The sequence below is a fragment of the Schistocerca serialis genome, chromosome 3 (assembly GCF_023864345.2).
Source record: "Schistocerca serialis cubense isolate TAMUIC-IGC-003099 chromosome 3, iqSchSeri2.2, whole genome shotgun sequence".
NCBI lineage: Eukaryota > Metazoa > Arthropoda > Insecta > Orthoptera > Acrididae > Schistocerca > Schistocerca serialis.
In genome coordinates, this window is record NC_064640.1 from 340,473,165 (window position 1) to 340,486,081 (window position 12,917).

A 12,917-nucleotide genomic window follows, 5' to 3' on the forward strand; every position below is an offset into this window, starting at 1 on the left:
ACTCGGCAACATACGCACTTCTCACTTGACTAGTGTGCACAATTACATGATTATACGATAAATTTGCTGTTAAATACTGGAGTCTGCAAGGTGTCACATTGGTAACTGAGCTCCGTTAGCAGATGGTATGCAGTAGTGAATATTATAAAACTGTGGTCACAGCGCGCAAAATTCTCGCAGTACACTAACGCTAACCCCTTAACCTACAATTTGAATTCCAATGACCCGAGCTCAAAATGTAGACACGATCTCGCGGTATTTGAGCAATTCTACGCTGAGATAAATCAATCAAGCATTGTGCCAATCGCGCACGACTTACGGAATGTATGTACATGTCTAAAATCCAGCTGGTTTAACTCTGTAAAATATCTGATAAGTAATCACAATCTTATGTAATAATTGCATTAGAAACAGCACAAAATATTTATTATCAATCAATACAATACAATGTAAATCAATACCATTTATCTCCAATTCCTGAAAACACCCAAAATTCACATAATTAGCACTCTCACAAAAAACAACACAAGTCAATAATCTTCAAAGATGTGATATCGTTCGAAACATACATGTACATGTAACGGAACTTTGTGTTACTTGTAGCGAAACTTTGGATATCTTGCAGTCCCGCGTTTTTTTTCTCTAGTATTGTTGTTTTTCGTGCAAACGTTACCCGACCGACGGTATCATGGGCCAGGCCCTTGCAGTTTGCATTTCGCCCGACCGACCTACCATGGGCCAGGCTCATGTGTTATCACATGTGGCCCGAATACTAGACTACGAGTCTCACACTTTGATTAATTTAGTGCGTTAACGAAATAAAATATCGACAAATGAAATACAAAGCTACCTCTTTCGAGAAAAATAGCTATTGATACGTATTGGGAAATCAAAATGTAAACAACTAGAAGGCTGGCGTTAATCCTTGAATGGCCCTATAGATTACCTATGTGTAATAAATAGGAAGATTACGTTTCCCAGCAGAGGTGCTGAGATGACATTTGCACGTATGTGACGCTCATTGGAAAGTCTGTAATTTCCACCATTTCGGCAAGCTGAAAGATCATAGGAGTGTATTTGTGGAGTGTATCTTGCCAGAGCCATGGATGGCAGATACGTGTAGTGCTGTAAACAAGTGGTTTTCGCTTTTGAACACTAGCTAATATTGTGGTCAGCTAATCCACCTCACTGGTAGATTCCCCTGAGAACCAATGCCGAAAGTGCATGCTCTCTGAGCAATGTTTCACCACGTACGAGAGGACTTCAAAAAGTAAGTTTCACATTTTTATGGCAAGCGAAATAAGTTTTACTGATTGTTGCAGTTAACTTCAAAGTGATGCTATTTTCAACATAGTCATCAAGTCGCTTTAAACAACGGACAGAACATTTCCATTTCTCGACGATAGAAATCTGCTCCTTGGCCACGAAGCAGTTCGAGAATTCTTATTTGAAAATGGTTAGAAAATCTTTCCCCCTATGTTCTTTCAGCTTGCCGAAATGGTGGAAATTACAGACCTTCCGATCATCGTCACACACGTCTGTGTGGCCTTCGTCAAATTGCTGGAACCGTACACTACGGATGGACATAAAATTGTGTTTGGTACATATACCACCAAAATTTCATGGTTGATGTGTGTACAAATGGCTCTGAGCGCTATTGGACTTAACATCTATGGTCATCAGTCCCCTAGAACTTAGAACTACTTAAACCTAACTAACCTAAGGGCAGCACACAACACCCAGTCATCAAGAGGCAGAGAAAATCCCTGACCCCGCCGGGAATCGAACCCGGGAACCCGGGTGTGGGAAGCGAGAACGCTACCGCACGACCACGAGCTGCGGACGATGTGTATACAGTTTAGACGTTTAACCCACAATAATCATTCTGTCCCGCGTAGTTTAACTTTGGAATAAGATGGTGGTGGTGGGTAGTGTTTAACGTCCCGTCGACAACGAGGTCATTAGAGACGGAGCGCAAGATCGGGTTAGGGAAGGATTGGGAAGGAAATCGGCCGTGCCCTTTCAAAGGAACCATCCCGGCATTTGCCTGAAACGATTTAGGGAAATCACGAAAAACCTAAATCAGGATGGCCGGAGACGGGATTGAACCGTCGTCCTCCCGAATGCGAGTCCAGTGTGCTAACCACTGCGCCACCTCGCTCGGTTTTGGAATAAGATTCCAGGTACAATTTGCATTAAAATGCTGTGGGACGAAGCAGCCGTTGGATACACTTAAATAACTTTCAGTTGTTTCGACCACAATTTTTGTTATTTCCAAAATCGCCTTACGTCTTTCGATACTTCGTCGTTTTTAAACGCTATAATACACAATACAAAACTGGTATGAGAAGGAAGGAAATACGTGAGATTTTCACCATTGATTGGAGACATAGTGTAATGAGTAAAAAATGGTTTTTAGCTCAACTAATGCTGTGTCATAATATAAATCATAGAGGATGGTCAAATGGATACAGTGGATCTCGTCAGTACTCCTGATCAAGAGGCAAATGAAAACTACTGTCGTAGAATAAAATTGAAATCAAGTTCGATAGATACGTGATGCACGATGCATTTGTTTATTCACAACTAAGTTTTTCATCGTTACATCATAGTAAACAGTTCCAGTCAGTAGAAAATGCATAAAACTTCAGTTTACAATGTTTCATGAAAGGTACTTTTTACAAAACAACGTGTAACAGCTTTCAAAGGTCGAAATTGATACAATGGAAGAAGCCGCTGGGCAGAGCTGAGTACAAAGAGGCAAATTGCTTGTCAACAAGCATAATTTTAACTAATTACTTCTTTTACATTTCCTGCATCAGTAAAAGTTCATAAACATCTTTCCATGGTACTGTACAAAATATTGAAACATCAGTCGTGGGATGTAACAATTACTTTTGAAAAACAAATGGCGCTCGAGAATTGCCATACCCTCCAGTAAGAGCAAAACTCAACAGAACAGGGAGCAAATGCATAATCACCAGACAGGAAGGAAAATCAAATAAACTGCGAAGGCGCAACCTTTGAATATACCGTACATCAGTATCATCAGTAGCATATAGCGACCATCCAGATTACCTTACCTAGTTAAGGCTTCTTAAGTGGCAAACATCGGTTGACTGTCAGTGACTAAGACGAGCGTATGTCGTGGTTTATGTATTGAATAATTATGCTTCGCTCATGGTACGTAAAGACCAAGACACAGGGGAAAAAGTGACAACGATCCACTGCGTTGAGGATAAAACAGAGAATAGTACAGTATTTAGCGCAAAAAGTACAATGCGTGACGGCGAACTGTAGTACGTCACCATCTACCGAGGCCTCGTCTTAGCAGTAGAAATATATCTACAAGTGCTGTGAAAATAAACTGAAAAAAGAACAAAAAAATATATGGCTCTGAGCACTATGGGACTTAAATTCTGAGATCATCAGTCCCCAAAAAAATATATTTGATCACTTAACATTTTTGAGGAAAATTTTATTTTACTTTCAAAAATTTCCAAGCACTATAAAGAATAGGCACGTTATGATGTATTTTAAGATTATGTTCAGTTTCACCTAACGTATGTTTGTTTTGTAACGGATGCCCTTTTATACTGTCTTCATTGCTGTATTGTGTACACCCATCTCATCCGACTAGTGAGGCGAAGGTACTGTCCAGTTTTACTTCACGTGTTGTTGTCCACGTTGTCACATAGGCTGGTAGGAGTATTCCCTTATGCTTTACGTCCATACATGTTCGCCTTCGTTTTCGATGTTCGATACTTCTTCTGTGAGTATTCGTGTTCATCGTAATCTCATTTCGTGCATCATCGTCGCTGTCACCGTCTCCATCTCGTCGCGATTCTGAGGTAGCTGCCTCCGTCGTCGACCTTGTCGACGCCGTTGCCCCACCACCCCGCCGCCGCCGCCACCACCACCACCACCACCATTTATTCATCTGTTTGTCGTCGCCAACACACCACCCTGGATTCCACCGCCGTTCGCCTCCTTCGTCCTAGCGCTCTTCGGCGGCCGTCCACAGCAGTCAACACCGTTCATCACTCTGTGTCATCATGGACCATCCCACTGACTCTATCGTCCACACCTTTGCACCTCCTGCTCTCACTTTCACCACAGTTAGCGCCTCTCTCCTCTCTTACCTACAGTATCCTGTCCTACCACAGCGTAACACATACATCTCAATCCGTGACCAGCTGCCCCGACAATTTCTCTTTCAGCCGCAGCTCACTAGCCACCTCCATCACTGCCTGCCGAGCCAGAGTTGCAGTGATGAAATCAGTAGCATCACTTCATGGAGCTTCATTGCACCAACCAACGCAAACAGCGCTGAAGGACCTGCACAACTATAAGCTAACCATTACCTACGCCACGTTCTGCCAACCCACAACCATATGATCCTCCAACAGCCGTTAATAAAACTACAAAACGTCAAAACACGGACATGGCTCCCACACCTAATACACCGCAAACTGAAATTGTCGATACTTAGCATGTGGACACAATTCCACCCCCTACATCTTCCCCAACCTTCACACATTCATCCACTCCAGCCCTGATCCAAAGTTGCTCAAACCCAAATCCCTCACCCTCAAATCATAAAATACTTACCTAGCCTCCACATCCAACCAATCATCCCTAGAAAAGACTCGATATTACTAAAGGCTCTCAACTGCAACATTCACACCGATCTCCTATCCAAAATTACTCTCGTTATCTTCAGCCCCATAGCCTTCTTAAAACCTCTCACTGCAGCACTCTCTGCCAGACAACACCAACCTTCCTGCTGTCCTCCTGCTCTCACTGCAATGATCACCACAATCGATCTTGCATTTACAGATGAGCATGCAGTGTCCGAACTGAACAAACATCCAAATTTAGAGGTCTGAAAGGCCCTTACGGTCAACAATGACGATGGTTGCATTAGGTGTCTCTTTACAGAATGGCCCTTCATTACAGATCTTCTTAAATAGGGAGTCCTGATGTACCATCACCACCACAAGGTCACACTTTCCAAATCCCATCCTCATTTCTACTGCTATCAAAAGTGTCTTAACTACCAAGAACACCAACCTCTCATTTTCTTAAACAGTGCCCTAACCTTGCTTCGCCTCCTACCTGGAATTCCTGCAACGATTCCCCCCCCCCACATATTCTGCAAAATGCAAAGCAGATCCCCTACCAACAAAACCAGAATTTATTGTTGTGATTCGTCCCATTGATACCCCCATTCACCCATACAATCCCCTCTGTCCGACCCCCACTGAAAACATCATCAACCATCAGTCTCCAAAACTTTCATCCATTCCAGTGATCACATATCCTTCAAGAAATCTTTGTTTATGCATGTTCCTTTTTCCTTCTTAACGCCCAAGACACCTACTCCCACAATCTCCTCCTCTTCCTCTTTACCTGCCTTGACACCCTAATCTAAAACAAAAACCATTCTAGTCCTCACCCACACACTCCACTCTTATTCCTTGTAATGGCGTGACACCACTACAACATTCCGTACCACAGCATCCACCCTCTGTTCACCAACAAGCATCTTTTAATGTATACAGTCTCCCAATACGACGTCTATACCTTCAATTATTTATCTTTATTAATTTATTGCCAAATTATAAACCTGTTACCTGATGTTTTAAAACAGATCCTACATCTTACAGTTTTGTGTCTTTCGTCTTCTTTGTAGTTTTCCTTTCTTTTGCTTTTATCTGCAACATTTTGCAAAGAATAATACTTTTTCAAATAACGATAGTTTAAGGTTCAAACAGAAATAAAATTTTGTTGTTTTAAGAAGAATATAAAGAGATGATAGGACAGAGGAAAGATTTGTTAATGGCATCACCGATGGTAACTAGCGGTGAATATCTCGGAATGATTTCTTCGAGCTGTTGACCGCGAATCATAACAAAGTAGTTATTAGTAGAGAAATAGGCTGTGGGGCATATTTCTAGGCTGGATCGGAAGCGCCTCATACTTTTTTACTGTTACATCTCATCTTAGAACTCCTGTTCCTCTTCAGAGTCACTGTTTTCGCTGTGTCTGTGAGTTTCGCTGTCCGCCCTATGGAGACTATTGTTACGTTGCACACAGGCATGTCTGTTATGTCGTGTCCGCAGGTACTCTTCATGTGCTGTTTTTTGAATACTGTTTGTCAATGCGTTTAGTTGTGCCCATTGTTCTTCTTCTCTTATTACTGTGTATACATGTATGTCTGTTTCTGTGTAGTCCAAGTGCAGTGCATGTCTATTGTTCCCGTGTTGTCTGCAGAAAAATACAGTATGTTCTGGGGAATATTCTTCCTCGCATGTGCATGTAGGTTTCTGTCTCAGACTTATGCGGTTTCAATGCGTGGGATTACGTCCGTGTCCTGTTAAGAAATTTACCATACCGCGGGTGGGATCGACATCTTTTATTCTCAACCGCACACTTATGTCAGGGAGGAGGTCATGCAGTCAACGTTCCTCATCACTCAGATTCCACTCACCTCTCCAAGTATCTAAACCCAGTCTTTAAAGATGACATGCCGCCTGTATCGGTACATCAGTTATTGTGTGTACCTTATCCAGTCTCCGCATCTTTAACCAGTAACTTGCAGCTCTATATTTGATCGTGATATCTGTGTGGTATATTTCGAGCACCACTCACAGTTCATCCACTGATGTGGTGCCGAAGGCTCCAAATATCCTAGTAGAACACTTCTCTGCCCTCGTCTGACTGACGCTTTGTTGGTGACCTTGTTCAGGCTGTGTGCCCACGTGCTAGCTACGAAGATGAGAGCTAATTCGGAATGTCCGTATGACTGGTAGAGATAATCACTAATGTTTTGAATTTAGCCTCACCAGTAGTATTTTTCTGCTTCCTCTGTTGTTAGCCCCATCTGTTCGTGGAAATTTAATTTCTCATGTATGTATACCCCAAGATAGCGCGTAACATGTGCTCGTCTGATGTTTGTGTCCCAAATTTTAACTGAAGTGTTCCTTTGAAGTGATCCTTTCAGTACCGTGAAGGTTGTTTTGTTTTCGGCTATCCTGTGTTTGTTGCTGTGATACCATTCTGTAATTGTTTTTTGTATTCCACTAGCTTCCTCTTCCAGTTTGCTTCTGTTGTTTGCAGTGAGTACAACTAATGATTCATCTACGTAGGCGACGATTCCGTCTGACCTGGCATTCCCATTTAGAAGTTGTAGGATGGTTTCGACCTTTATGGCCCAGAAGATGTGGCCGCAAATCGACCCTTGAGGACAGCCTTCGGTAATTCATTTAATTACTTTCCGAATGTTCATCTGCCGTTCGACTACTCGGTCCTTACAGTAGTCTAGGATACTGTTGTACAGTGACTGTGGTACCTCCAGGCGTCTTTATCTTTCAAACATTGCGGGCCACCAGACGTTATCGAAATCCCCCGCAATGTCAATCATTGTTGCGGTGGCGTATTTTTGTGTTGTAGCATTAACTGTGTGTAGTACATTGTTGATGGAATCATCTATTTATTTGCCAGTTCTGAAGTCGAACTAATGTTGGCCAATGCCCCTTACAGCTCTGTCGGTTTGCAAGCTTTTGCACAGTAGCTTCTTCTGAATCACTGCTAGGGTGTTTATTAGGCATATTGGCCTGCAAGTTTTTGGATCTGAAGGGTCCCTGTCTGCTGATTTCTTAATAACGACTGTATAGCAGGTTTTCCAAACTGTAGGTACCCTGTCCAGCCGTAAGGCATCATTCAGTAACGTTGTTAGCAACGAGGTGGTCTGCAGTGCTAGATTTTACAGTTTTTCCGAGTGGATACCATCTGGTTCAAATGCATTCTTGTTTTGAGCACTGAAATTGCTAGCGCAACCTCTTCTTGCGTAAAAGGCCAGGTGACAGTTGCAGTGTTGTGTGGTGTGTGTAGGTTTTCTCTTAGTATCGTATGATATTGTGTGTCTGTATCGATGACGCCGTCAGGGACCAGTTTATACAACAGAAACTTCGTTGTATTTCTCCATCCCCTCGTCGTTGTGCCGTCTCCTGCATTAGCGTTTCCAGAACTAGTACAGTTTTTATCTTCACTGTCAGTATTTTGTATAGTTCTCTCCACATATTTTGCTCTGTTTCAGTTGTTACAGATCGTTCCCCTCGTCCTTAACGAAACGTTCCTCTAACCGTTCACATCATCCGAACATGTCTGTATATCCTCCACCATACAGATAATTCCCTTTCCTTGGCCGGAGGTATAGTTGCGATTGGTCACTACATGAAGATCCTTGGTCGGCCACAGCCCTTATACAGTACTCCTACTGAACACCACATCCTTTCCGTACTCTTCAAAACCCTGTTACCTGTGCCACTCTCTACATCCGACCTAATCACCCTATCACCTACGACTTCCTCACCCACGATGACAATCCCTTTTCCACCTAGGTTAATCCTGCTGAGTTCAACATGCGTAGTACCACTAAAGAAGAAATAGTTGAATGATAAATCGAATTTTAACATATCGACCAATTATCACCTTGGCATATTTTCTTATGATCTACGAAATTTCGTTTGATGAAGTCAATGGTCTGAGAAATTGGTACGCTAATTTTCTGTTTAACAACATCTAATGAAGCCGTGTATGTACACTCTAAGACAAAAATAAAATGACGTACCATGAATGAATTATACGAATGGGGCGGAACGTGTTATTGATGTGCTCAACCTGTGAAACTCTTTCTCTTGAATAAATCATATACTTTTTCTGAAACTGTAAACACTTGTTCGTCTGCACATGTACATCACATGTACCGATATCCGTCACATTTGGATAATTTCTTCGTACTGCGTCGTTTTCTTTTACTTTTTTCTTAGAGTATATTTTCTGCTATGACGAAAGCGTTTGTCTTTTATACCAAATGCTATGACGTACTGAAGGAAAAAGACTTCTCTAAAGTGTAAACTTCCAAAAATTTTTATTGATATCCCTATTTAACTTTTAAGTAGGTGAAGCCCGACTGTTTTCAACTTGATGCACCGGATGTGAATCCTTTCGCAGCTTCATCTGTGATTTACGTATAGATATAAATTAATTCATTATCTTCATTCTACTCCTATCTGGATCTGTTGAATACAGAAAATATCTCGTCTTCAGTTTCTTTTTCAAGGTTGCAGTAAATTTTTGCAATGGATTACATTTAATCTTGGTAATAGTACAGCATAAAAAATTCCATAGTTTTGATATTGTAATCACATTAATTAACGCAGTCGAACTGTCCTCAACAGCCTTCGTCACTATGACTTTGTTGACATACAATTTTCCATTAAATTATCTTACAGTTTTTGATAACATTGGGGACTTTGCCTCGTCTTGCTTTGCTTTTTCTTTTGCATTGTTTAGTCTAATAGCGATGTCTATGTGTTGACTTCTATTTAGTTTTGATTCGTTACATTTGTTTTAACTTCAGCAACTGCGTTTTTGATTAATTTACTGTCAATTATAGGTGGAAATTTATACTTTAATCTTTGATGCAACAAATTTAGTTTCTCCAAATTTTTCCTATGACAAAAAAAATTATTGGAACCAATCCGTAGGTCCTTCAAAAAGCGTTTAAGAGGACATACACATGACAGCAATGAAGGCTGTTTACAAAGGCACCTTGTACGTTAGGTGAAATTCAGCATTATCTTAAAATACTGCACAATGCGCCTAAAAGTCTGTTCCTGAATAAGGTTAAGGAATTAGAAATTATAGTGAGTAAAATAAAAATTCGTCACAAATGCTAAGTGAAAAAATAAATTTTCCGAGGTCTGGTTTTTCCGTTTATTAACTGAGCATTTGCAGATATATTTCTGCTGCTAGCCTGAGACCTTGTTAGATGACGACACACTACATTTCACCCTCACACGGTTTTCTTTATGTGCTAAATTCTGTGCCATTTTGTATTTTATCCTCAAGACAATGGAACTTCGTGCAGCTTTCCCCTATGTTTTGATCCTAAGACAAATAAAGTTTAATTATTCACTACATATAGCATTATATCCCCATCTTGGTCACCGACTGATAAAATCTTTCTAAGAGATTACTTAGCGCTTTACGCTGCATCCTTCTCCAGCACCGACTCGCTAGATGGATTAGGGTACTCCCAAGTACTAGTTTGCTGTTGCTGCTCCCCTTGTTGCACAGACTGGTAGGGATGCTCCTCTATGTTCTGCGTCCGTACCTGTTTGTCTGTGTAGTTTATTTGCGTCGTCGAGACTGTGTTCTTGGTGTTATTTGCGTCACGAAAACTTTATTCTGCGTGTTATTTGCGTCTTCGAAACTTCTGCTGTGTGGGTGCGTGTGTGTTCGCCGTCATCTAATTTGGTACATCATTGTCACTGCCGCTGTCTCCATCCCGCCACCGCCGCCGCCGCCGTCGGCGACTTCAGCCATCTATCAAGCATCAACGGCCACCACCACCGGCATCTCTGCCACCACCCCTCACACAGCTGATGTCATTACTGTCACATCGGAGACATTTCAGCCACAGCTCGACAACGTTTTACCTGCGCCTCTTCGGCAGCCGCTCACCCTAATCGACGACGTTCATCACTGCCCACCACCCTGGATCATCCCACAACGTCTATCACCGACACCTCTCTTTCTTCTGCTCCCACTGCCACCACATGGAGCACGTCCTCTAACCCACTCCCATACATATATCCTCCTTTAACTACAGTATCCTCTCCCGCCACAGCAGTACCGCATGCGTCTCTCTCCGTCTGCAGCTCCCCTATCTATTTCTCGGCCAGCGATGACTCACCATCCACAACATCCACCACGGCCACATATGTAACAGCCCACGGAGCAACAGCTGCGAAAGGTGATATCACAACCATCACTTCCTCAAGCCTCACTGCACCAACCAGAAAATGCCATGTTCCACAATTCACAACAACGTCACATCTTGGCACCTCTCATCCCACAACCACCTTTCTCCTCAATAGCCGTTAAAAAACCAATAAAACGTCAAAACTCTGACACCCATCACACTTCCATACCAAATAAACAGCAAACTCAACCAACACAACTAAGCATATGGACACAACTCTTCCCCCTTGATCAACTTCCCTTACCATCAACACCTTCATCTTCTTCAGTACAGACCCAAAATTCCTCAACCCAAATCCCTCATCCCGGAAATCAAGAAATACATACCTAGCCTCCATATCCAACGAATCATACTGTGTTTTTCGATAGGTGCACGCTTGTAGGTTGGCACTACGAGAACGGACCAACTACGCCGACCACAGCGCCCTCTAGCCGACGCTGTGGAGCTCAACGAGCACCGCTCTACTTTCTGCCCAGTTGATCAAGAGCAGACGACCTGGCAACTTAGCTTCGACTTGTAAGGGGGGGGGGGACTAGCGTTTATAGACTTTGCCTTTGTAACTTCTAGTAACTGTTAGCTTTGATGCATGAACGGCTTCGCACCTACGTGCCCAAGTGTACCAAAGTTAACTAATGTGTTTGTATATGTTTATACTCCAGTGAAGGTGCTTTAATTTTACTTGAAGTACCGAAGTGCTTTACCTCACCTGCTCCTACTCGCTTCCTTCGGCCTATTTTACAGATCTCAGGAGCAGACCGACGTGCCACCTTCCAGGCGGGATGCAAAACATACCAAGAAAGACTCCTTATTACTCAAATCCCTGAAATACAACTTCCACAATGACCTCCTCGCTAAAATTACTTGTGTTATCTTTGATCCCTAAGCCACATTAACATCTCGTACGACAATACTCCAGGCTAAACAGCCTAAAGCTTCCTGCCGCCTGTCCAACCTCTCTGCAGTGGTCACTAAAGTCGACTGTTGGGTCATAGATGAGGAAGTGGGATCCGAAATGAATTACAACCCAAATTTAGAAGTTCAAGAAGCCCTTCGGAGAAACAATAATCATGGCCCCAGTCACCTCATCCATGTTTTTCCTGATTCTGTCTCTATCATAGAATCTTTCCTTATAGATGGCGCTCTGATTACCACCACCTTCACATGTCTGTCGTTCCTTACCCCACCCTCAGCCCTACTGCTGTAAAAAATATCTTCACTACAATCATCACGTAAATGCAGAATGTACTCACCCACTTGTTCACACTGTAAAGTCTCCCATTTTCTTAAATAGTGCCCTAACCTTACTTCATCTCCTACTTGCAACACCTGCAATGACTCCCACTCCACATATTCCGTAAAATACAAAACCAAGCCTCAACCAACCAAATCAGAACTCACTGTCCCTATCCATCCCACTGAAACCCCCATTCATCCCAATATTTCCCTCCATTCAACCTCCATTGCTGAAGATATCATCAAACGTATGACAGTCCTCCTCCAAAACATCCATCCACTCAAATGTCCACACACCCTCCAATAAATATCGCTTGCTACCCAGTGCATTTTCCATCTCAGTAACGAGTCTGCCAAATTCCACGATCAGGATCATTTTCCCTTCGCCCACCTCAACACCCTAGTTTAAACCTGCTGTAGTCCTCATCCATACACACCTCTCTTTTTAGTTACAATGGCGCGACGGCATTAAAACATCCTGTACCGCAACATTTACTCGCTACCCACCAAGAAGCATCTTTTAATTCGTACGGTGTCCCAACACAACGTCCATACCTTCATCCTTACTGAGACACTCCTCCAACACTATCACACAATCAGAATTTCTCTCTGTATCCTCCACCATACAGATAATCCCCTTCCCCTGGCCAGAGACGGAGCTGCAATTGAATCGTAAATTTTCAAAACGACTTAAGTCCACATTTCGATGGTTCTGAGTTACGGGCATAGCAGTTTTCCAGTACCGAACTCACACCGCTTAACACCAAAATGACTTTGGTCTATAACTTCTGTACATTATTTCCTGTAACAGAACATTCTCCTTCTTTACCGGCAAAACAGCGTTAGTCCA